A 27,500-nucleotide genomic window follows, 5' to 3' on the forward strand; every position below is an offset into this window, starting at 1 on the left:
CACACACACACAATACACACACACACACACGCACAAGTATTTAATGAATACAATTTTTACTTTGAGGAAAATGCAATACAGGGTGAATTGAGTCATTGTGATAACAGTCATCTGGTTTCATTTCAAACAATCTTACAGTGCATGACATATAAACGTTTAAAAAATGAAGTTTTCAGTTATGGGGATGAAGTGGTCAGTATTCACTGATTTCAGTTTATTAAAGCTTTACATAGCTATACTTGTGTCCAAAGGAAGACATAAACAAAAGGCAGTATAAAAGGTGTAAAAATAAGAAGTAAAAGCCTTGAGACGATTTCTAACAAGAGCCTCAGTAACAGAATAAAGGTCTACATTTTTATAAGTTTTCTGTGAAGATGCAGACATCAGTGGCAGTACAATTCCGTGTTCTAACCATATGTGATATAGTGCATAACACTCCATTCTGATTAATACGTAGTGCATAACGAAAGACTGTGATAGATTCCAGCCATCTGGCAAAGAGTGACAAAGCAGAAGGTAAATAAAAATCAGATATGAGGCTGATATTTCCGTACTTTAGCAGTATGCTTACAGCTACTGTCTCCACAATTCTGGATGGATGTCTGTGGTAATCCATAAATGGCACATATGAGTCAGCAACTGATCAGGCCCACAATCAAGTACAATGCACTCTTCTGCATGTACCTAATCCGGCATGTACACCAACTGAGGAGGACCAAGAGGCTTCTCACTAAAAAAAATACAAAGCGTAAGACACATCTTATGTGGACCAACTACAGACTCTTTCCCTTTACTTCATCTCTTATCTTTTTTTTGAGATGTGACTTATGTTTGACCTACAAGGCATTCTCTGATCAAGCCCTGATGAAAATGTTACAAAGACACAAGAAAAACTTTATGAGGGTTATGCGTTCCATGGACCTGAACTTTATTTGTGGCTCTAACAGAATTTGCTGGAATGACAGATTCATATCCCAAAGGCTACCTCATCTATGGAATAAACTTCCCATCTTCGTAAAACAAAGCCCGTCCCTCACTCTCTTCAAAAAGAATTTGGATAAATAGATGGGGAACCATAAATTCACTCCTGGTTTACTGCCCATGTTCCTTATGGACAGAAGCAGTCTGTAAAATGACTCATGGCTCCAACACCCAAAGACCCACTACCTTGATACTACCCCATCCCATATCTGGGGAATTAAGATATAATATTGCCATATCCTGGATATTATTGTCTAGGTTATAAAAGCTCTTGTGTCATTAGCCTAGTAATCACCTATGAGCCAATGAATAATGACAGTAATAATTTTTATTTATTTTATTTATTTTACATTTGTTGACCGGGCTAGTCTAGCTGGATACATGTCCATTTTCAGTAGAGGCCCGAGGAGTTAAGCTCCAGAGTTTAAGAAGAAGTACATTTGCGATATTACAAGAAAGTAAGGGTAACAATATGCAAAGAGTACACACAAATTGAGCCAAAAAATTACAGTAGTAGAGCAGCAGAACAGACAAAGCTGGTCAAGAGATGATGAACTGGAGTGGTGGGGTGACTGGAAGGCGTTCTGATAAATGAGGACAGGTAGTAGGATAGAGATGGCATGGTGACACACACACACACATACACACACACACAAGCACACACTAGGCCAAAAGCTTTAAACATAATAAGCATTAAGGCCATCAGCATTGTGGGAAATTCTGTTGGAATTTCTGAGGAGTGATACAAGTGATGTGAGACTATAGTAGAGCAGCAGAACAGACAAAGCTGGTCAAGAGATGATGAACTGGAGTGGTGGGGTGACTGGAAGGCGTTCTGATAAATGAGGACAGGTAGTAGGATAGAGATGGCATGGTGACATCATGGTATGGGGGGAAAGGTAGTGAAGCATGTGTTGCATGACTAGTGAGTAGTAGGAAGGGGATAGATGATTTAATAGGATTAGTAAGGTAAGGAAGGGGGATGACAGACATTGTTAGAACAGCAAGACTGGAAGGGCAATAATGGGAGGTGATTAGAAAGGGGCAACAGAGCACCTCTGCTAGGGTAAAAGAATGGTTTGAGTGGAAAGCAGTAATGCAGGAGATGTGCAGGGAGACAGAATGGTATCAACTGAAAGAAATAGTGGAGCAGGACTAATGGTGTGATAAAAATGTACTATGGGGATGGGTGCTGAAGCAAATGTAGCAAAGGTTGTATAAACACACATATGCACACACATGCACGCGCACACACACACACACACACACACACAAACACACATACACACACACACAAGCACACACTATCACAGTCATACATTCGTGTGTTCTCTCACTCACACACGGGTGCATGAGCACACACACACACACACACACACACACACACACACACACACACACACACACACACACACACACACACACACAATAACACAGTCATACATGCTTGTGTTCTCACAAACACACACACACAATAACAAATTCATGTATGCTTGTGTTTACATACACACACGATAACAAATTCATGTGTGCTTGTGTTTACACACACAGACACACACACACACACACACACACACACACACACACACACACACACACACACACACACACACACACACACACAAAAGATATTCTACAATCATTTCCTAAACATACAGCTTTGTTTTCCTAGGAATTACATGCCAACTTTTATTCCAGTAATCCATGTTTCCTTACAAAAAGACACTATTGATAAGGAAATGAGTATTGACTGTAATACTGGACAGTGATAAGAGGAGGAGGAATTGTCAGCACATGTAGTGCACCAGCTTCATCTTCAACTTTATTTTAGTACTTATACCTAAGCATCTTGCATAACAAGTTAGCAGCAACTAAGTTAAAGAAATGCAACAGATCAATGATACAAAATAAAACAAAATCACTATTACCTGAGGATTATATGCATTGTTTAATAAGCAATAATGGTGTTTCAGTGTAACTATAGCTATTTAAATCAAGTTCAAATAAATATGATTTTTAGGAGTACTTAAAGCCACTAAGGGTCAGAGACCCTCTCATTCAACTTGGCAGCTAGCTCCAAAAATACAGACCCTGAAAGGCAATTACTTGGATTGCAAAACAGTCAAGACATGCCACTAGGAATGCTAGCAGCCCCTGAGAAACACTGCATTGAGATCTGGTTCGCTGACATCATCTGGAGGAATGGTTTCAAGCCATGTGGATAAATACACTAGAATAGGGACTTAAAAAATGTACACATTTACAAATTGCCAAAAAAAGCAGCCAGTGAAGGTGTTATACAACAGGCATTACATGTTGGTACTTTGGGACCACTGCAAGTAGCCAGGATGGAGACTTCAGAACTGGCTACAGGAGATCAAGTTCCATATCAGAAAGATCCCATTAGAGGGGATTGCTTTATATTTTGGAGATATGAGCAGGCAGATTTTACCAAAGTTAAAGCCAGGGTCCTTGGTGACAGAATGTCATCAATGATCATTCCTAAATCATGCACCTTTGACAGACACTGCAATACGTGTCTAGTACAGACACTATCACAAGACAAGACCGACATTATGGAATGCATTGGAGTGGCATGTATGGCTATCACCGCTGTCTTGGGGGGTTTGAGCGTCAAGAGATCATGGACCATCCTTGACTGGTTACATTGCAAGTCTTTAGCTAAACTGCAAATAGATATTTCTGTAGGGATAAGACATAAAGGTGAACATCATCTGTATATTATTACTAATGCAGTGCTATCATTTCAGTAATATCTTCAAATATTGTCTCGCAAAGGCAACATGTAATCAGTGCACAACAGGGGACTGAGACTGGAGCCCTGAGGAACATCACAGTCAAAAGTGTTGAATGCTAAGGAATTAACACCAGAAACTACCCTCTAAGTTCATCTAGTATGGTATGAGTCAATCCAGCCCAGGACTACAAACCTGATGCTGCAACAATGCTCCAGTCAGTAATCTGTCATATCAAATGCCAATGTGAAATGTAATGGGGCCAAAATATAATAGCACTGCTTCTCCCTTTTCTTAAGGGGTGTTTTGAAAGTATGCCTACCATGAAATGGAATAGTGGAAAAGGTGTAAAGTAAAATAAAAAAGAATATATATATATATATATATATATGTATATATATTCATATATATATATATATATATATATATATATACATATATATATATACATATATATATATATATATATATACATATATATATACATATATATATATACACACACACACACACACACACACACATATATATATATATATATATATATATATATATATATATATATATAGACAGACTAGAATAGGTCATTAATTTTATTATCTCTAAGGTATGCTTCCTGTTAAAAGTACACTATTTTATGAGAACCTTCCAGATTGGGCAATAATTATCCAGGTTATCAGAATCCTAACCTGCCTGTTTTAGCATTTTTGTAAGATGAGGTAGAAAATCTCCACCCACAAAAGAGGTAAGGAAAATGTGTTAAAAGATGGTGCCTGTTGTCTCCAAGCAAGCCACTGCTGCCTTGACAGGACAAAAATAAGTAGAATGTATACTGAAAACAAATGAGTTAAACGTCATCATAATCAGGAGATGAAAACTCACAACAACCTGGAGGCAGGTTCAGCTCTATATATCCACTGCTATAACCCTAATTAATGTTATCTGAGATCCCCATTGTAATAAGATTAAGCTTAGTAACAAATAATTAAGTACATAAATTAAATTCATCAGAAGATAAAAACTTCTGTGTGAAAGGACAGTCTAGGCTACAAATACCGTCCACAAAAACACTATGAGTTGTTTTACAACCACAGAGATCTCTTGGGATAAGAGATTTTATCCTTAATCAGTTTAAACAACTAGGATCACTGCAAAGGGATCCACCAACATCAATGCTCAGTTTATAAATATCAACAAAGCAATTTGTCTCAGTGACTAATATTTGATAGATTAATGACTGACTCTCAGAAGTGCTATCACTATTTTTTATACCACAAATGAAGTCTTTAATTATAAAAACAAACCTTTTCACTGTTAAATTGTTTTTGCACAATCCTTAACCCTCCAACATCAACAGCTACAGTCCTCATCCCTATGATACTTAAATATACGAACCCTGAGATAACTGTGTCTCAGAGAGAAGCATGGGTTGTTTAAAATACAGCAATCTTTTATTTATTATTTGTTTACCAGAAAAGTCAGCTGGGACAAAGGCCATTTTCGGTGGAGACCCAGGGAGAAATGCTCCCAACATATGTCTTTGGAATGTGGGAGAAACCCACAGTACCCAGAGGAAACCCACAAGAATGCAGGGAGGAAATGCAGACTGTGCACAGGAGGCACCCCAGCCCAGAATCGAAGTGGAGAACTTCTTGCTGTGAGGCGACAACACTAACTGCTGCACAACTGTGTTGCAATAATATGTTAACTCTAAGATCATTGAATCTCAGACAAAAATGAGTTCTTTGAATACCACAATCTCAGTCTTTAAACAAAAATGAAGCAAATCATGCTTTTGAGATTGCACATTAGCATGTGGGTGCCAATCATAAATGACAAACAGTTAAGCCTTGCACTCTGGAAAAGCTGTATGTCTCCAGAATTCGATAGGGCTTGTCAAGACAGAGGTCTAGCTGTCCCAATAGGAACCAGATTTGAGAACTTTGCCTTAATTTCCCAGCAATATCTAAGTTTCATACATTTAAGAAGCAGAGTTGACTCATCACTGATCTAAAATATATCCAAGGCCTCTGTCCCTCAAGCATAGTTTTTCCACAAAATTCAACCTAATACAAAATTGTGAATAGATATTGCAGGATTTACCCATGGTTGGTGTGGCTTGTTGCTAAGGATGAAGTCGAAGTGATCAAACAAAGACAATAACGTGCAAATCCTTCATTACATACACTCAGAAGTAGATTATCGCTTTTATACTATGGCATCGTTTAAGCATGAAATCGCTTATCTTTTTTTTAAACTATGCCATTTTATGATGGTGCTTTAGTTTCCTTCAGTCTCTTGTTTTGGTTACTGATGTACTGCGGATACTTATGACATGTGCATTCCTATGTTTGCACAATACATTAGAAAAACATAGGATTAAAGAGGAAAAGGTACTTGCTTCCTGCAGACCTCACTAATGTATGTCTGTGTCTGTCCCTTCTTGTCCTGTTAGTACTGAAAATTAATAATACCAAAAGCACAAGAAGGAGCAGACCTGGACATACTACAGGGAGGTTTACATAAAACAAGCAGCTTGTCTTTTTTGTTTTTATTGTCTGCATCTGTTGTGAGGGGACTTGTTTAACTAGTAATGCACCATGTACAATGTGCATGCTGATGGCACTGTGCGATTTTCAGTGTGTATGTTTTGAATAATAATCAGGCTTTCCTAGCAGGAGTAAAACAATACTTCAACAGTCAGAAAAATATTTAGAAAACAGATCACTCTTTATTGGTTGTCATTCTTAGCAAATAAGGGACATAATTAATTTAGGAGAGGGAATTCTGTGGCAAGCACTAAGAAAAAAGTCTTAGAAAAAAAGAATAGTAACAAACGGTTTGCGTCCTTTCTCAGACATGTCAGTGAGAAACCAATATAGCCAATGAGGAATGATGCTAGGGCTACAGTGTCAACAATATAGTGAGGTTTGTCAGTTAATGACCTGCACATGATTGTAATTACTCAAAATTGGACAGAAATTTCATTTTAAATAATTCAATAAAAATATTTAAGCAAAAAAACAATCTGGACAGCATTTGGAAAGATCAAGTATTAGCTGGGGGTGGAGAAAGTGAGAGTTAAAAAATTCAGTACAAGACAATTAACCAGTAAATAATGACGTAATCAAAAACAAATGAGAGACATTCTCCAGTAATGACATGCATAAGGATTTGAAGCACTGTACTAGTGATGATTACTGGTGGTACATAATCAGATCTAACTCCGCTTTGATTTAGAACCGCAGTATAGCAGTGCAGACATTTTATACATAGTGAAAAATAATCTGTATGTTCTACAACAGGGCAGTACAGCAAGTCTTAATCTGTGTAATGTCATATTACAACAATTAACAAGCCTGAACCAATCAGTTTATTAGATTTATATTTGTCTTTTCTTAAAATATTTGCACAGACCTCTTGTACTGGTTTCAGTGTCTCATGATTGAGCAGATTCTTTCTATATTTATGAAAAATGTTTAAAAAGCCAGTATATACTCACACATTCAAACTCTAGTTTTTCTGTTATTAAAATGGGAGCATCATCCTTCACATAACTATCGCTTCGCGAGTCAAAACAAAACCTCTTCAGCTGAAGAACCAGGACTTCGGGTAGAGACTTGAGGTAGTATTGCTGAAAGATAATTATATTCAAGGTAAACAGACATGCTAAGTGAATCATGCAAAATAAATATTTATATAAAGCAGCAAAACATATTACACTGCAGTATAAAATGACAAGCACAGAGTATGCAAAAGGATGATACCAGGAGATAAAACCCATGGATTAAATTCAAATGGCTTGATTTAATCTGCTATGTTGTGTGTGCACTCCCACAGTCACACACTGCCTCATTAGAGCACCAACACACCTTATTTTCCCTTTAATAATGAGCTTATCTGTAATCATACACAGTATATTATATAAGTACTGGACAGATGCACAATGTGAACTGTGGTTGCTGTATTTAGCAAAATATATTACTGCTTGTACAGATTTTATTAATTTATGGATGATCATTTGCTAATTGTATGTCATACCATTTTAGGAAGCCCTATAATTTCCCACTCCAGAAGAAAGCTGGTGAAAAGATGAAAATCATGACTACTGAAGCAGGAGACTTGATTACATAGGACTGTAATTTACCACTACTGACAAAGACCTCCTACACAAAGTACACATCAAATATGCTCAGCAGCCTCAAATACACTCTTTCAAAACAATACCCACATCAACACATACAGCCACATCTCATGGAGCCTGTACCTCTAAGCCCATATGGCAAGCCACCACACAATCCAAACTTCTGGTCATTGGAGACTCCATCATGAGACATACTGATATCCCTCTCACCAGGCTGAGTAAGGAGAAAGTCAAGGTCAGTTGCTTATCAGGGGCCAGCATTCGCCACATTATGTTTGCAATCAGGTCATTGGCCCACATGTATCAGTATGACCCAGTCATAGTCTATGTGGGAGTAAATGACCTGAGATGTACCTCCCTAGACTATAGGAAGAGAGACATCATGGAGCTCTTGGAATATGTGTCTCAGGCTAGTACGAGGCTAACACTGAGCAGCATTTAACCTTCTCCAAGGATGATGCCACAATACTAACAAAAGATGATTAACTGTAATAATTGGCTTAGTTTCTGGTGTCATTCTAATCATTCTAAGGGGGTACAATATTTGTCAGCTTGGAAGAATATGGTCAACAGACCACACTGCTTTGCCAGGCATGGTCTGCACCTCTCCCCTCTAGGCTTTTGAATATTAGCTAAAACACAGTCTTCACAAAATAGTGCCTTTTTTAGACAATGCCAAACTGAAAGTACTTCTGACATAGCAAATCAAAACAAAGAAAATCTAAAGGTATTACTGCTCAATGCTAGGAGTCTAAACAAAGAACTCCACTCCCTTGAAGCTCTTTTCACCCTAGGGAATGCTGATGTCTGTGCAGGCACTGAGACATGGTTTAAAGCCATGGAGAGCACACCAAAAGTGCAAGGTTATAATGCCTTCCATATATTTTGACCAGCTAATACACAGACAGGGACTAAAGGTGGAGATGTCTCTATTTACATCAAAAATAAATATACCTCAAGGCTGGTCAGACAGGACAATGCACTTGAGCTGCTCCATGTTCAAATCACCACAGGCAAAATCCAATATCACTTCCTTGCAAGCTATAGGTCTCCCTCTATGAACCAGGAAACCTATACCAAGTATTTAAACTTATTAGAAACACTAAACATCCAACCCAATACCATATTCATGAGTGACTTTAATTACCCCACTGTTAACTGGGAATCCTTTAGGACACCAAACGTACAGGCACAGAGATTCCTGGATTTTGTAAACACAAACTCCCTGAACCAGACAGTCCATACACCAACCAGGGATTCAGCCATACTGGATCTGGTCCTGACTAATATGGGAGAGTGCTGCACACCCCCTACAGTAATGCCTTCCCTGGTAAGGTCAGACCACAAAATGGTCTCCTTTGAAGTTAAAATAAAACCTGGACCCCCAGCTAAACCTGGAATACTCAGGAACTAATCTAAGGCTAACCTCCTGCTATTAAGTGATAACCTGGCAAAATTTTAACCCCCCCCCCCCAATAAACCCTGAGAACACTGCTGCATATGCAGAACTGTTCACAGAAACCCTGTACAAGCATGTTAACAGCTGCATAGAGACAGCTGTACCCACCAGGAAGAAGTACAGAACTAACTTAAAAAACAAGGCACCCTGGTGGAATCACAAAACCAGTAGGCTGTATAATAGAAGGAAGAAAATCAGGGCAAAAAATAGGAGGTACAGCACCCACCACTCTCATCAAACTAAATAAGCATCTCAGAGGACAAATAAAGTCTGCCAAAGCCATATTTGAGGTGAATTTGGCTTAGAAGGCCAAGGACAACCAAAAGGCATTCTTTAGTTATGTTCGCAACTTCAAAGGCAATACACAATTGTGAGCAGAGCTCATTGTAAATGGAGCCACCTATACTGAGCCAGAAGATATAGAAAACCTATTGGCCAATAAATTAAATTCCGACTCTCTCCCTCTCTCTCCCCCTCTACCTTCCTTCAAGAAATGCCATCAAGTATAACTCCCCCTGCTATGACTAGGGGAGAGGTCCTTAATGCTTTCTCTAAGGTCAAGAACACTGCATCAATGAGCCCAAACAATATCCCAGGATGCCTTATAAATAGCATGAAACTTGACCTATCAGGGCCTCTGGAATTGTTATTTAACTACAGCCTCCAAACAAGTTTGAAGCCTCATGAATGGAGAACAGCAACAGTCATCTCTCTGCACAAAGGTGGGACGTCTACAGACCCGGGAAACTACAGACCCATAAGTCTCACTAGTCTTGTATGTAAAGCATGGAAAGAATTATCATGGAAATGATCAATAGTGATATAGCAAACCTCCAGACACTGGATCCACCCAGTTTGGTTTCATCAAGGGCAGATCATGCCTACTCAACCAGGTGGACTTCTTTGAGAAAGTCACCAAAGCAATGGATGAGGGCATAATTGTTCACACTGCCTGACTTGACCTGGCCAAAGCATTTGACACTACTCCACTTGGCCATTGTCAACAAACTCAAGAGGTTACGTACAAACTCGTATGTCACCCGACAGACAGCCAACTGGCTCACAGACAGGACCCAGGAAGCTAGATTTGAGGAGTCCCCTCTACAATGAGGTCAGTCACATGTGGAGTCCCTCGTGGATCAGTCCTTGGACTGCTCCTTTTTGACATTTACATCTCAGAAGTCAAGGCCAATGTCAGCGGTCTCTGGCTGATTAAATCTGCAGATGACTGCAAATTAGGAGCTGTCAATGAATCTCACACTGACACAAATGTTCTGCAGGAGGGGCTGACACAGACAAACAACTGCTGCCAGAGCCATATACTAAAACTAAATCCCAAGAAATGCATAATAGTGTCCTTTGTGAAGTCATCCATCCCTGGTAACTATCATATTGACAACACACCCCTTAGAGCTGACCCAGTAGTTACGGACATAAGGAAACTCATAGATAGTATTTTAGCCTTTGACCATCATGTGTCTACAGTGGGGATGAAATCATTCTATGTTGCACAACTTATAAACAGAGGTATGACATCTAAGTCCAAGGAAGTCATTGTTCCACTGTAATCAGCATTCATCAGACCTATCATTGAGTATAATGCCCCCTTTGGTATGTACCTAACCAGGCATATCCAACAGCTGGAAAGTCCACAGAGGTTCTGCGCTAAAAGAATATATGGTGTAAGCAAATGTCCTACGCAGACCACCTCAAGGCCCCATCCATGTAAAGCAGAGTTTCACCCTAACCCAATTCAAGTACAACTTGGACAATTGGATGCAAAACCAGAAATTCATCGCTGGTTTGGCACCTATATCTATATTGGACACAGGTAAACTGTAAATGGTTCATCTCCGAGACCCATGCTTACACTTATCAAGGGTATCAGAACTTGTCAGAGATTTGGGATGTATGGCTAAGCTTAAAAAGGCCCTTGTGGTTGTTAGCCTAATAAACAGCTATGAACCTATAACACACATACGCACACACACACACACACACACACACACACACACACACACACACACACACACACACATATACGTGCATACACTCAAAGACATGTGCACACTCATACAGACACACACACACACACACACACACACACACACACACACACACACACACACACACACACACACACACACACACACAAGACAAGCACACCATCAGGCAGTTTACAGGATCACCATTTCACTTTTGGGATGTCTTTGGAATGTGGAAGGAAGTAAATACTGGCAGGGCATATATAATCCACACACAACAGGCAACACAGTCAAGAAAAAACTTCAGAATCAAGTTCTGGAAAGTAGCAATGTTAGGTGCATACATCTTGTAACTATGTAAACTTCAGGAATCTATTATAAATTATGTTTTTCAATCAGTAAGAATGTCAGGTCTAGTAAAGAAAAAAATGTAGCTTACTATTTCAGCATCACATTTCTTCTCACATTTACCACAGTAGATTTGGTTCTCATCACATAATGCTTCTACCTGAAATGTTTGTAAACTTTCAGCCTTTATAAGAAAGAAAGAAAGAAGAATATGTTGTAATTAAAGAAAGCAGAGACTAAATATTCTTGTTAAGGTACTAATCTGATATGAACAGCAATTAGACAAGATGAAATTTGCTTTAACATGTCACTCGGTTATTTCACTACTGCATGAATCTTTTTTTTCCAAGACATCTTTATTAAATTATGAGTGACACAGGCAATCTTACATTTATATAAATGAAAAACAAAGAACAATGACACCACTTTAGTTGCAAACATTATACATCATCACAGTACGTGAATCTTATAAAATGATGTATCATTAATATGGCAAATGCACTTTTTCCTTACTCCTCAGTCCAAATAACATATTACTGTATCGCACAAAAACCACATTTGTAGTACACTTTATTATATTTATTCATTTACAGAGTTACTGTTTCAGCAACGCAAACCATGGGCAAAAAAAGTTGCAGCGCAGTAATACAAGAGATATTTTAAGCAAATTATTCAATACAATAGCAAATCTGCACATCACAGTAAAAATAAACAGTAAATAAACATTAATACTGTCCTACACAAAAGAGCTTAGCAAGACAAACAAGATTCTTGAAACAACCACGCTTGGTATTCCAACCAACAGAATGAGAGAACTGGAGTTGTCATTGTAAGTTTCTAGGGTCAGGAGATTGGAGTAAATTATTTACATGCAACATATAAGTGAGGTGGATGACATGTGTCTACAAGAGTAATAGCAGATAAACTGTCCTCCATACTGACAGGAAGGGTATCCCTGGTGACGAGTCCAAGGGAGAATACGTTGCTACTTTGTTTCATTTCAGTTTAATTGAACTGTTTAATATTTACTATTGTATTGTTACAAAATCGTATCATATGGTACAGTACATATAGCTTAGAAGCTGATGCAAGACAGCAGCAAATGTTCTGCAGTTTGGTTTTGTTAGAGTTTACTAGGTACAAACCAAAAACCATGCAACGAGGGACTAAGTGCATGGTCCAAACCAACAACAAAGGGTAAGACAAGAATGTGGACCAGCACAATGGTATAGCAGGGAAAATATTTAATTTGTTCAAAAAGTTAAAGCCATATAAATGGCTAACGGCAAGCAGACCGGTTTTGGCTATACAAAGCCTTCTTCAATGCTAAAAAATCATATCAGAAAGTTGTGTAGCTCCCAACATCCTGGTCTTATATAGTAGAAATTTAAAGATACACTGCAGAAAAAATGTATACAATGACCATTCCATATAAAGCATAAATAGTAAAAATCTTCTAGTAGTTACTACATAATGATAAAAAATTATTACAGCAAAAAAGAACAACAAAACTGAAATAGTAGTTATAAATATAAATTAGCCAAAGCAATATATTACAAAAAGAAAACTGATTGGCATCATCAACATATTTATACGTTAAGAAAAAGAATGAATCTTATTGTTATTGTTAACAGGATAAATCACCTATATAATATAATATTTTTGGAGTAATAATGCCAACCAAAATGCTTGTAAATTGTGAAAACCTTAATAAATACACACAAACAAAATATTGGTAAACATGTTATTCTATTTCATTAAGCCCAGGTTTGAACAGTGTTCCTAATCTGGTTATCCACATGTTTTCCATGTTATTGAGTTTAGTGTGCCAACCTGCTTTGAAATTCCTATGCATTTGAATCTTATCTATAATCACAAATTTGAAAACAGCAGTAGGGTGATTGGTAATATGTTTATATAGGGCATTAGACAAACTTTTGTTTCTAATAGCACTAAAGTGTTCACTGATTCTTAATTTAACTGGCCTAGATGTCTGACCCACATAAAAAGCAGAACAGGTACAGGTGGCTAAATAAATAACCCAATCTGAGCTACAATTACCAAAGATGGTAATATTGTAAACTTGTGATGTATTTTTACTAGAGAATTCCTTGGTTTTTGAGATGTGTTGACAGGCACTACAATGACCACAAGGAAAACAACCCACCAAAGGATCACCGAATAAGGTAGTTTGGACAGTAGTCCCAGGTGTGTACCTCTTATAATGAGTAAGATGAGAGTGTATAGTGCGTCCCCTGCGATATGAGAAAGCACATTGCTCTGTTAAAATCTCATTAAGAAATTCATGAGATTTTAGTATGTCCCAGTGTCTATTGATAATCTCCCTGAATCTGGATGTGTTGTTTCCAAAGGTTGTTACAAGCCTAATCGGTTGGACAGAATTAGAATTGTCCTCTTGTTTCAAATGTTGGTATTGTAATAAGTTTGAACGTGTCACCTGGTTTATCTGGTCAATGGTATGAGAGATGTGATGCTTTGAGTAGCCACGGTTAATGAGCCTATTAGACAGATCTTGTCTACAAGCTTGATGTTGTTCTTGTGAAGAACATATGCGTTTCATGCGCAAAAACTGAGATTTAGGAATGTTACGGATAATGTGGCGTGGATGAGAACTGGTTACATGAAGCAATGTGTTATATTGAGGAAATTTCCTATGAATAGAGGTGGCCAATGTATGATCTGGAAGTCTTGAAACAACAACATCCAAAAAGACAATCTCTTGATGCTCTATGTTGACAATAAATTGTATGTCAAAAGGATTGTTGTTAAGATAACCTACAAAATCAGCCACCTGGTCCTTATTAGCACGCCACACCATCCAGCAATCATCTAGATATCTTCTCCAGATATCTAAATGGTTGATATAAAGGTTCTGATGGACATCATATATGAAAGATTGTTCGAAGAATCCCATAAATAAATCTGCATATATGGGGGCAAAGGATGCCCCCATTTCCGTACCTTTAATTTGCCAATATGGTTTTCCATCAAAGTAAAAAAATGTTTTTGCGCAGCACATATTCAGTAAGTTTCACCAGAAAATTGTTAAAACCAGTGGAATATAATTCCGATTTATCCAACCAATATGAAATGGCCAAAATACCAGCATCATGGGGGATACTTGTATATAAGGATGAAACATCTAATGTACATAGCCACCAATGCGCTTCTAACTGAGAATCCTGGATGATATTCAGAAATTCTGTAGTGTCTTGAATCCTTGATCTGACTATAGGTAATAATGGCTTCAGATAATAAGTTAGAAAAGCGGATAGTGGTTCAGTTAAAGATCCTCTACCAGAGACAATAGGTCTACCTGGGGGATTATTGGAATCTTTATGTATTTTTGGAAGAAAGTATAGGTATTGTGGCATAGGTTCATCCACTTTAAGTTGTTTACCAACCTGTTTAGTAATAATGCCCTCCACAATTGCCAGATCCAGAAAGGAATCAATTTGTGCCTTAAAGTTAGGTGTGGGATCTACAACCATCTGTATGTAATAGCGAGTATCAGACAGTTGTCTTTGAGCCTCAGCCTTGTACTTGGAATGATCCATAACCACAATTCCTCCCCCCTTATCAGTTGGAGTGATGACAATGTCATGATTATGTTGAAGCTCGGAAAGAGCAGATCTCTCGGCTTGAGTAAGATTATTTCTATTGGGTTGATATAATGTTGAAAAGTGTAGATCTTTCATGACACATTCTTTGAAGATAGAAACATGTTTGTCCATAGGTGGTGTAAAAGTTGATTTCCCAAATTTGAAACCAGTAGATCTTTGAGTATTGTCATGACCTGAAAAAAATAACTTAAGATTTAAAAATCTACAAAATCCATTGACATCTTGTAACAAATTATATTCAGAAACAGGTGCAGTGGGGATAAAATTGAGGCCTTTATTCAATACTTGGTAGTGTACAGGTAATAATTCAAATGATGAAATGTTGTGAACATTATTCACTGTTTCACAATTTGTTGTAGTAAGGCCTGCAGAGTGGCTGTTCCTGTATCTATTTCTGTGCTTCCTGCCTCCCCTGCATGTCTCGTGTCTAAAGGGACCGGCTGCTTTCTCTTAGCAGCTGGGGACGCCTGGCGTGAGGGGACATCATAATCTGTAACAGATGAGGTATCATCCTCTGATGTGCTGCTGAGGGTAGAGTCTGTCCTTCTCAATATAGATCTTGGCCTTTTCCTGCCCTTATTATTTTTGTTAGTTCTATCAGTGAACCTAACACTCTTGGATGTAACAAAAGGTTTGCCTTTGTCATAATCAGCTAAATCCCTATTGAATTTATGTATTTTCCTCTTCATCAATTGTTGTTCTAAATTGGCTAAGTCTTTGGCTAAATCAGAAATATGTTCCTGGAAAAAAACTTCAGTTGCAAATACTTGAGCTTCCAAACAAAATGTTTGAATTTCTGCTATTTGAGATTCAATAGTTCTCTCATAGTAACTAGCTAGGGTGTCAACAAAAAGCATTGAGGCCTGATGTTGAGCTGAAGCCCAATCCTGTGACAACTGGGTATCAACACTTGATACCAGAGGTTGAAGACGAATCCTAAGACCCCTTGATGTGATATCTTTAAGTTTGTAGGCCTTGAATAATTTCAAGTGCCAGATGTTTGATCTTAGGGACTTCATATTTCTGTTTAGTTTTTGAAAAACGGACCCACATCTCTGTCTAACATCAACTGCACTATTAGTTGGGTTATGTAAATTATTGGTATTAAAACCAAAAGCATCAAGGTTATCCTTATCAGCTGAAAGTCCTTGCAAAATTCTACTCAAATCCATACTAAATAGTATGTCACAATCCTGTTCTTGACCCAAAAAAGACTATTGCTGTGAACTAAAATATCTATTCTTATTGAAATGTATGAAGAAGCACTGAGCAAGCCCAATATAATAACTGTCAAGGTTATTTATGTCTGATACAACAACTCAAACAACCACACACTTTATATAGAGATTCTTAAATGTCCATATGTTAAACCTTAAGCTTGATAACAAACATTAGAAGTTTGTCTAAATGTCCCTTACAATCAGTGGTGAATCAATTCAGTATAACTCTTCTGATAGCCGACACTTCATCTCTGCTAACATAAAGGATAAATAAATTGAAAAAAACAAAATTATTTGGTTGGAATTTGAAAGGGTAGCTGACCATTCGTCTCTGCCACCATAAAGGACATATCACTAAACTCATACGTGTCTGTGAAAATATATAGGGTTGGAGATAACTCCCTTATTTTGTTCAACCAAATAAGAATATGGACTGAAGAAAAAAGTAGATGGAAAAAAATATATATATACAGATAGTGAGGCGCCAGGTCGTTTATATTGAATGTGTATATATCCACAAATAGCTTACCTCCAGTGCAAAATCACACATAAATCAATAGTTGTAAGAAGATATATAAACCCAATGGGTAATCTTAAACAGCAAGTATTTGGGTCAGAACTAGAATGGACAACTTATATGATATCAATTGGATAAATTGAGATGAAAAATCTGAATTATTATAAGCATAATTCAATATACATAACCTTAATGGTCAATTGTTATCATATTCCTAAATAATCTATATGAATATATCTGCAAATCCAAGAAACATCCCTAAATGTATAAAAGACAGCCAAAATGTATGTGAAAATCACAATGGCTAACAAAATATTGCTTCTTATGAATCACAAAGCAGTCATATACTATAAGCAATAGGATACAGATGGGAAAATATTGACCTATCCAATAGACCATAACAAAAATTAAGTGGCACTGAGTTTAAGACTAATGTTAGCTAGAACAGCTATTTTAAATAAGGTTGAACCCCTTTAAATTGTGTATTAATCATAGTAAAAAAACATAGTTAAGACCAAAAATTATTACTAACATATTTAGCATGCTGTAATTGCTAAATGGTTAGAAAACAGAACAGTGTCCCTTAAATAAACAAGAATTAAACAAATACATGATATAAATCAAAAAGTAAGGCATACACTGTCTATTAGGGATCAAAAATATTAATTAACTATATAAAGTCCAAAGCACGATGAATCTGTCCATAAATTGTAGTCCACAAGAAGTGGATTTATATCTTTTATAGCGCCTACGATATCAAGACTCAGAATAATGTTCCAAATAGTGGTATAGTGCCAGGAATAATCCGAATGATGGTAAAATCAAATATAGTAAGCCTGCACGAAAAGCAGAACATATACACCAAAGTCAAAAGTAATTGGTATCAGCACAGTACCTGTTAGGAGCGATATTCATAAAAAACGCCCCAAGTCTTAAGAAAAATGTTATAAAAGTCTGGAGTTTACTAGGTAGCCTATGCCCAGAGACTTTGTGCTGGTCTCTTTTTCTATTAAGGCAAGTATGAATTTCTAACTGCACTGAGTAAGCCCTGCAAGGTCTTTATGCTACCACATGAGGCACACATAACCAGAAGAAGCTTCTACTCTAGTTCATAGATTCATAGGTTCATAGGTAGGTACTAGGCTATCTGCCTGAGGGCATTTATAAGCCTAGTCAGAGTGTGTCGGCTTTTGCCGCCCCATTAATTAACTGATCCTCTGTCAAGCAGAGCCAATGAAATGGGGTGTATTTTCTATTACTCATCCACTTGTCAAGGTTTCTCTTGAAGAGTGTTAGTGAAAGGCTCTGCCTGATGTAATTTGGAATTTTGTTCCAAAGCATGGGGAGTCTCTGTGACAGGAATCTATCCCTCCAGCATGTTCTATTTATTGTTGTGGCGAGGTTTAGCTCACTAGAGCGCGTGGCTCGCAGTGACTTGGATTTCTTGATTCCTGTGACAGGAATCTATCCCTCCAGCATGTTCTATTTATTGTTGTGGTGAGGTTTAGCTCACTAGAGCGCGTGGCTCGCAGTGACTTGGATTTCTTTAGGTGGAGCATGTCCATCAATTCTGAGTTGGACATGGCTTTGTAAGTCAGGCAGAGATCACCTCTGAATAAGAAATATGGCACTGAGTACAGCCGGAGTTTTTTCAGTCGGGCTGCATAGGACATATGTTTGAGGCCAGTAATCCTCTTGGTGAGGTACTTTTGTGGTCTTTCCAGCTGTTGGAAGTGTCTTGTGAGGTACATCCCAAATGGGGCATTGTACTCTATGATGGGTCTAATGAGTGGAGGGGTACTGTAACCTCTTTATTTCTAGATGCGAACCCTTTAGTAATTAGATGGGCCACACAGAAGGATTTCCTAACTACTTTGGCAATATGATTGTCAAAGGAGAGATTACTATCTACCTGGGTACCCAGATCTCTTAATACCTCTTCTGTATTAAGGGGGCCACCAGCTATGTGGTAATTCATGGGTGTTTTGTTTTTCCCAAATGGGATGACTATGCATTTTTTGGTATTTAGCTTGAGACCATGACTTTGACACCAGATGTCCGTCTCAGTAAGGCCTTGTTGGAGGATGTCCGTGTCAGCCTGAGAGTCAATTATAGCTCCCAGTTTGCAGTCATTGGTGAACTTGGTTAGCCATAGTCCTCCTGTGTTTGCCTGTACTTCTGAGAAGTATATGCCGAACAGTAGGGGTCCCAGGACCGAGCCTTGAGGGACACCACTTGTGACTGGTTTAGAGTCGGACCTGGAGCCCTCTATTCTTACTGTGTGACTTCTGTTTGTAAGCCAGTTAGCAACCCATCTCGTGACATAGGGATTTATGTTCAGGCTGGTGAGTTTTTCTGTAATACCCGAGTGGGGAATGGTGTCGAAAGCCTTGGCAAGGTCAAGGTAGGCTGTGTGAACCACCTTTCCCTCATCTATGGCCTTGGTGACTGTCTCGAAGAAGTCAACCAGGTTTAGTAGGCATGATCTGCCCTTAACAAAGCCAAACTGGGTCGGGTCAAGTGTTTGGAGGTTAACAATGTCTTTGTTAATGAGTTCAATGATGATGCACTCCATAGCCTTGCAGTCCAGGCTAGTCAGGCTTATGGGGCAATAGTTACCAGGGTCAGATGTGATCCCTCCTTTGTGGAGAGGAATAACCGCTATTGTGCACCATTCTATGGGCACGTAGCCTGGGGAGAGGCTGAGGTTGAACAGCGTGTTTAGGTGGGGGGGGGGGGGGTTAGTTCATTCTGTAGTTCATTCAAGACACAGCCTGGAACACCATCTGGTCCCATTGATACTGTGTTTTTGGCTTTTGAAAGGGCTGTTTTCACCTGTGCGTCTGTGATTTTTGGGACACTACACTTTTCCGGTATTGTTGTGGGCCCTTTTGGAGGTGAGAGGGGGGGTGAAATTTGCACTGACTATCTACCAGGATGTTGGCAATATCAGTAGGTTCAGTATATTTTGTGCTATTTTGCAGTAGTTTAGTGCATATCCGTGAGTTGCCACTTAGATTCTTAACATAGCTAAAGAAGGCTTTGTGGTTATCTTTTGAATCCTTGGCTATTTTTCTTTCGAAGTTAGCCTTGGATGATTTCATGAGAGACCTTAGTTTCTTACTGATACTGATCAGGGATATCTTTCCTTCTTGGGATTTGCTTTTTTTCTGAACTAGTTTCCTCCTTCTATTGTACAGCCTGTTTATTGCAGGGGTCCACCAAACTGGTTTCCTTCTCTTAGAGGAGTGAGTTTTGGTTTTGCTAGGGATGGCATGATCCATGCATCCTTGTAGGTGCTCATAAAGTGCATTTGTAAAGGTTTCTGCACCTTGGGCAGCATTATCCTTTAGCGTGGAAGCTGTGAAACTTAACACCTCAGTCATAAGTAAGGTGAAGTTTGCTTTAGAAAAGTTTTTACTGTGGTTTCCTTAGCTGGAAGTGGTGGTGGGGTGTGGACATCCAGAGTGATTAGTTTATGGTCTGATCTAACCAGTGACGGGTTGACCTCCAGTGTGGAACACCTGTCACCCATGTTGGTGATGACCAGGTACAATATGTTTTCACCTCTGGTAGGGGAGTTTACCAGCTGATCCAGGGCATTTGAGTTGATGAATTCCAGGAAGCGCTGGGCCTGGGAATTTGTACTCGAGTAGTTTTCCCAGTGAATGGTAGGGCTATTGAAATTGCCCAATATCAGGGTGTTCGGTAGGACCTTCATGTTTTCCAGTGTCTCCAGAAAGGTGGAGTGGTGGTCCTGGGTCATGGAGGGTGATCTGTAGCAAGCTACAATTTGCATTGCAGATTTGCCTGATGTTAGTTGCACATGGATGATCTCAGAGGTATCATGCAGCACCACTAACCTGGAAGTGTAGGTATCCTTGATGAATATGGATACACACCCTCCTTTTGTGTTTCGGTCTGTGTTCTGTGGCCGAAACGTGTGGTATGAGTTGTAGCCTGGTTGTGCTGAGGTGCTCTCTGGAGCCTTGAACTAAGTTTCAGTTACTGCACAGATGTCGACGTTCTCCATACTGAGGAGTGCTTCGAGCATGTGCAATTTGAGATTTAAACTCCTGGCGTTGAGTAGCATAACCCTCAATTTTTTGTTAATTGTGCTGTTTACGGAGGTGGGTTTGACTTTTGAGCCTTGCCTAAAAAATGCACTGTGTGGGCAGCAAGAGCCTTGGCCAGTATTCAAAAGCTTAGGGGTGACAGGTGCAAGCCATCTCTTGTGATGCAACGCATCTTGTCAAGCATGTTGTCCCAGGCTGACAGACACTGGATCCCCTTTGAATGACACCAGAAGCTTAACCAAATGTTGAAATTGATCATTTTTTTCTTTTTACTGAGGTATCATTCTTGGTGAGGGCAGGATGCTACTCAGGGTCAGGGTCATACCAGCCTGGGCTGCATGATTAGAGAGTTCTTCCATGTCTCTTTTCATGTAGTCCAGGGAGGTACATCTCAGGTCATTCACACCAACATGAACAATGACAGAGTCATATTTGTACTTGTTCTGGAGTGACCTGAGTGCTTGTGTTATGTGGCAGATTCTGGATCCCAACAGGCAGCTAACAGTAATCATCTCCTTGTCCAGCCTAATGAGTGGGACATCAGTGTGCCTGACTATAGAGTCACCTATTATATTACTAGTGTGTTAGGTATGTTATTTCACCTTAAGGGCTGTGATTGTGTGGCACACTAATTCTGTGTTTTGTATTGTCTGGTTTGTGATGGGAAGTGCAAGTTGTTTGGGTGTCTGCTTTGGAGGTCTCTGATGCTTTTGCAGGTTTTTATTTAGAGCCTCCGAGTATGATTTTGTGCATTTATGTGTATTTTTGCCAGTGCTGTTTTAGTAGGTCTGTGTGCGGCTGGAGGTGTGGTGCAAGTGTTAACCTTCTCTTCTTGATTGTCTGTTCCAGTCTTGGGTGGAGACAGCTTAGCTTCCAGTTTGGCTGTATAATTGCATCTCTCACATATGTTAGTGTTTAGTGGTAGGAGGAGAGGGTTGTCTGTGTACATGAGGCAGTTGTAACATTGCCTCAGGATACCCAGATTCACCAGCTGGACTGGAGAGTGCATCTGAAGTTTCCCTTTGGTCATGCCTGAATAGTAGGGTGAGCTGCTTAGTCACTTGGTTGGTGAGGGGTGAATAAAGAGCCTTGCCCTGCTGGGCAATCAGTGTCAGGGTATATTAGTGCTTGCTATTAGGTCTGAGCAAGTGCTGGGCTGTAAGATGCTTTTTGAGTGCTTGGGTTGAGAGTTAGACTAGTTTCAAGGGAAAACTGAAGAGGAGACTTAGTGGAGCCAGGAATAATTTAACTGTAGCTAACCGGCACTGCCCGGTATGAAAAAACGTGCAAACGCGGTTTTTATAGTAGGGAAATGAAAGAGATAGAAATTAGCCCAAAATGGCCAATAAACTACTAACTTCTGGGCTGGAACCACTCCTCCAGGGACAGATAGGTTGCTCAAAGCTTCCCTCTCTCACAGGTGAAAAGAAAAACTTCCTTCTATCCAAGTAAAGTATGGGCAACTCAGAAACTAGTATCACAGCCCTGAATTCAGCGCTAGCCTGAAAACTGGACTATACTAGTTTAGAAAGGCAGGAAACAAGGAATTTTTTTTTTGTTTTTTTAAAAAGATAAGGCAAAAACAGTAAAAAAAATACACTTAAAACAGCTTTAAACAACTACAAATGATCAGAAAAGGCTATCACACTTTAGTGTGTAGCCTACATCAGTTAAACAAATTATTTAGACAAAAAACAACTTTTTAAAAGTGCAGGCAGTCAAATAAGTACAATATGTGAAAAGAACAAGCTTTTAAATCACAATAAACGTTGGAAAATCTGCATATAGGCGGAAAACAGTTAAGTACAGCAAGAAAGTACAGAAAACTGATACTTAATCACTCCAGACTCTCTCTCTTCTAAGCTAGAAGGCTTGCATCAGTTTAAGGCTTTTTAGTGCTATCCAGTAGGTTAGTTACAGGAAAGATGGGAAACAAGCGTAGATGTGGTCTTTTAAACCAGAAAGTTGAAAGAGACGGCCAAACTGTCCAAATGGTCAATAAACTACAATTTCTGGGCCAAGAACTTCTATTCTTGTGGTAGACAGGCTACTTAGTGCTTATCACTATCAGTGATAAGCTAGAAAGCTTTCTTCCAACACAGAAAGGCTTGCGGGGCTCAGAAGCCTACCAACAGTCCTGGATACAGCAACTCTCTATCTGGACTAGGCTAGTTACAGGAAAGGTGGGAAACAAATGCAAGTGCGGCTTTTAAACCAGAACATTGAAAGAGATGGAAAATAAACTGCCCAAACGGCCAACAGCTACAATTTCTGGGTCAGGAACCACTCCTCTTGTGGTAGATAGGCTTCCTAATGCTTACAACTCCCACTGATAAGCTAGAAGGCTTCCCTCCAACACAGAAAGGCTTGGGGGGTTAGAGAAGCTTACCAACAGTCCTGGATACAGCAAATCTGTACCTGGACTAGACTAGTTACAGGAAAGGTGGGGAACAAGTACAAATGCAGGCTTTTAAGGCAGCAAGTTGAAAGAGATGGAAAACTGCCTAAACGGCTAAATAAACTACAATTTCTGGGCCAAAACTCACTCTTCCCATGGAGGATAGGCTATCTAGTGCTTACCACTACCACTGATAAGCTAGAAGGCTTCCCTCCAACACAGAAAGGCTTGGGGAGCACAGAAGCTTACTAATAATCCTGGATACAGCAAATCTGTAACCGGACTAGGCTTGTTATAGGAAAGGCAGGAATCAGGCACAAGTGTGGCTTTCAAACCAGAAAGTTGAAAGGGATGGAAAAAAACTGCTCAAACAGCTAATAGCTACAATTTCTGGGCTGGGGACCACTCCTCTTGTGGTAGATAGGCTAACTGATGCTTACCACTCCCACTGACAAGCTAGAAGGCTTCCCTCCAACACGGAAAGGCTTGGGGGGGCTCAGAAGCTTACAAAAAGTCCCGGATACAGCAAATCTATACCTGGACTAGACTAGTAACAGGAAAGGCAGGATACAAGTGCAAATGCAGACTTTTAAATCAGAAGGTTGAAAGAGATGGAAAAGATTCCCAAACGGCCAATAAACTATAATTTCTGGGCCAGAAACCACTCCTCCTGTGGTAGATAGGTTACCTAGTGCTTACCACTCCCACTGATAAGCTAGAAGGCTTCTCTCCATCACAGAAGGGCTTGGGGGGCTCAGAAGCTTACCAACAGTCCTGGACACAACAAATCTGTACCTGGACTACACTAGTTATAGGAAAGGCAGGGTCCAAACGCAAAATGGGCTTTTAACCAGAAAGTAGAAAGAGATGGAAAAACTGCCCAAACGGCCAATGAACTACAATTTCAGGCCCAAATCTCACTCTTTCCATGATAGATAGGCTACCTAGTGCTTACCACTCCCACTGATAAGCTAGAAGGCTTCCCTCCAACACAGAAAGTCTTGGGGGGGCTCAGAAGCTTACCAACAGTTCTGGATACAGCAAGTCTGTATCTGGACTTGACTAGTTACAGGAAAGGCAGGAAACAAGCTTAGAATTTTTTTTTGTTACAGAAAAGCAGCTAAAACAGCAGTAAATACAATTCAAATTGTAGTGCAGGCAAGCACACCTGAGTGTGTAGCAACACTACGGCAAATACAGTTCAAATAAATGCAATTAAATTAAGAAATGACTAAAAAACAAGTGCAGAAGGCAGTAAATCAGAAGGCTAATAACAAGCAGTAATAAGTGCAGAGTAAGAGTGACTGAACAGATAACAGCATGCAGAAGAACAACTAAGAGAGTTACAGTAAGAGCAGCTGAATACAATATATATATATATATATATATATATATATATATATATATATATATATATATATATATTATTTTATTTTATTTTCTGAGGGAGGGAACAGAGCAGGACTGAGATGCTACAGGGGTTGTCCATCCCAAATGCTGTCTTTGTACACAGTAGGAGTGCCTGAAATCAGAATATGATCTCACTGCAGTTGAGTGAGCAAATGAGATGGGCCTAGAAGGAGTATCCAAATACAAACTTACAAGAGGGGCGGGCAATTTCAAAGCCACCAACAGTAACACCAAAAAAAAAAAACAGGGAGGGAGGGTGGGGAACTAACTGTAGAGAGACAGCCACAACTTCAGTTGAGTTAATATTCAGTGAAAAACAACAATAAATAAATTAAATACAGAGAAGATAAAAAGTGTACTTAAATTCACTTATTCATCCAGCTGATTTCAGGTAGATGTTAGCCAGCCAAAGCTCTGATATTAAGCAGAGATAACTCCAAACGTACCACTTATATACGCAAGAATGTCAGTGATGAGCTGAAACTAGCCCCCACTGCTATCAATGGCTAGACATAAATTCTAAAAATTACTCTGTAGAGAGACAGCCACAACTTCAATTGAGTTAATATTCAGTGAAAAAAACAAATAAATTAAATACAGTACTATATGCAAAAGAGCAGATAAAAGTGTATTTAAATTCACTTACATATCCAGCTGATTTCAGGTAGATGTTAGCCGGCCAAAGCTCTGATATTAAGCAGAGATAACTCAAAATGTACCACTTATATAAGGCACAAATGTCAGTGATAAGCTGAAACTCCCCCCACTGCTATCAATGGCTACACAGAAATTCTAAAAAGTACTCTGTAGAGAGACAGCCACAACTTCAGTTGAGCTAATCTTAACTTTGGATGATTAAGTATATATTCAGTGAAAAACACAAATAAATAAATTAAATACAGTACTATATGCAAAGCAGCAGATAAAAGCATACTTAAATACACTTATACGTCCAGCTGATTTCAGGTAGATGTTAGCCAGGCAAAGCTCTGATATTAAGCAGAGATAACTCAAAATGTACCACTTATATAAGGCAAGAATGTCAGTGATGAGCTGAAACTACCCCACACTGCTATCAATGGCTACACAGAAATTCTAAAAAGTACTCTGTAGAGAGACAGCCACAAATTCAGTTGAGTTAATATTCAGTGAAAAACACAAATAAATAAATTAAATACAGTACTATATGCAAAAGAGCAGATAAAAGTGTACTTAAATTCACTTATAAATCCAGCTGATTTCAGGTACATGTTAGCCGAACAAAGATCTGATATTAAGCAGAGATAACTCAAAATTTACCACTTGTATAAGGTAAGAATGTCAGTGATGAGCTGAAACTATCCCACTGCTATCAATGGCTACACAGAAATTCTAAAAAGTACTCTGTAGAGAGACAGCCACATCTTCAATTGAGTTAATCTTAACTTTGGATGATTAAGAATATATTCAATGAAAAACACAAATAAATAAATTAAATACAATACTATATGCAAAAGAGCAGAAAAAAGTGTACTTAAATTCACTTATACATCCAGCTGATTTCAGGTAGATGTTAGCCAGCCAAAGCTCTGATATTAAGCAGAGCTAACTCAAAATGTACCACTTATATAAGGCAAGAATGTCAGTGATAAGCTGAAACTACCCCCCACTGCTATCAATGGCCACACAGAAATTCTAAAAAGTACTCTGTAGAGAGACAACCACAACTTCAGTTGAGTTAATATTCAGTGAAAAACACAAATAAATAAATACAGTACTATATGCAAAAGAGCAGATAAAAGTGTACTTAAATTAACTTATACATCCAGCTGATTTCAGGTAGATGTTATCCAAACAAAACTCTGATATTAAGCAGAGATAACTGAAAATTTACCACTTATATAAGGCAAGAATGTCAGTGATGAGCTGAAGCTACCCCCACTGCTATCAATGGCTACGCAGAAATTCTAAAAAGTACTCTGTAGAGAGACAGCCAAATCTTCAGTTGAGTTAATCTTAACTTTGGATGATTAAGAATATATTCAGTGAAAAACACAAATAAATAAATTAAATACAGTACTATATGCAGAAGACCAGATAAAAGTGTACTTAAATTCACTCATACGTCCAGCTGATTTCAGGTAGATGTTAACCAGCCAAAGCTCTGATATTAAGCAGAGATAACTCAAAATGTACCACTTATATAAGGCAAGAATGTCAGTGATAAGCTGAAACTGCCCCCCACTGCTATCAATGGCTACACAGAAATTCTAAAAAGCACTCTGTAGAGAGACAGCCACAACTTCAGTTGAGTTAATACTCAGTTAAAAAAAACAAATAAATAAATTAAATACAGTACTATATGCAAAAGAGCAGATAAAAGTGTACTTAAATTCACTTACATGTCCAGCTAATTTCAGGTAGATGTTAGCCGGCCAAAGCTCTGATATTAAGCAGAGATAACTCAAAATGTACCACTTATATAAGGCAAGAATGTCAGTGATAAGCTGAAACTCCCCCCACTGCTATCAATGGCTACAAAGAAATTCTAAAAAGTAGTCTGTAGAGAGACAGCCACAACTT

At 38.8% G+C, this 27,500-nt stretch overlaps 1 protein-coding gene across 1 annotated transcript in view; it reads right to left on the minus strand.

The window, feature by feature from the left end:
• LOC122797954 overlaps window positions 1-27,500 on the minus strand; it is a 507,423-nt gene that overhangs the window by 464,169 nt on the left and 15,754 nt on the right. The window contains exons 2-3 of the mRNA XM_044066475.1: window positions 11,765-11,857; window positions 7,240-7,371 (exon numbers count right to left, since the gene is read on the minus strand). The gene's annotated coding sequence lies outside the window, so the exon portion shown is untranslated. The remainder of the gene's footprint in view (window positions 1-7,239; window positions 7,372-11,764; window positions 11,858-27,500) is intronic.

The sequence above is a fragment of the Protopterus annectens genome, chromosome 3.part1 (assembly GCF_019279795.1).
Source record: "Protopterus annectens isolate FY-2018-M chromosome 3.part1, PAN1.0, whole genome shotgun sequence".
In the NCBI taxonomy this organism is placed as follows: domain Eukaryota; kingdom Metazoa; phylum Chordata; order Ceratodontiformes; family Protopteridae; genus Protopterus; species Protopterus annectens.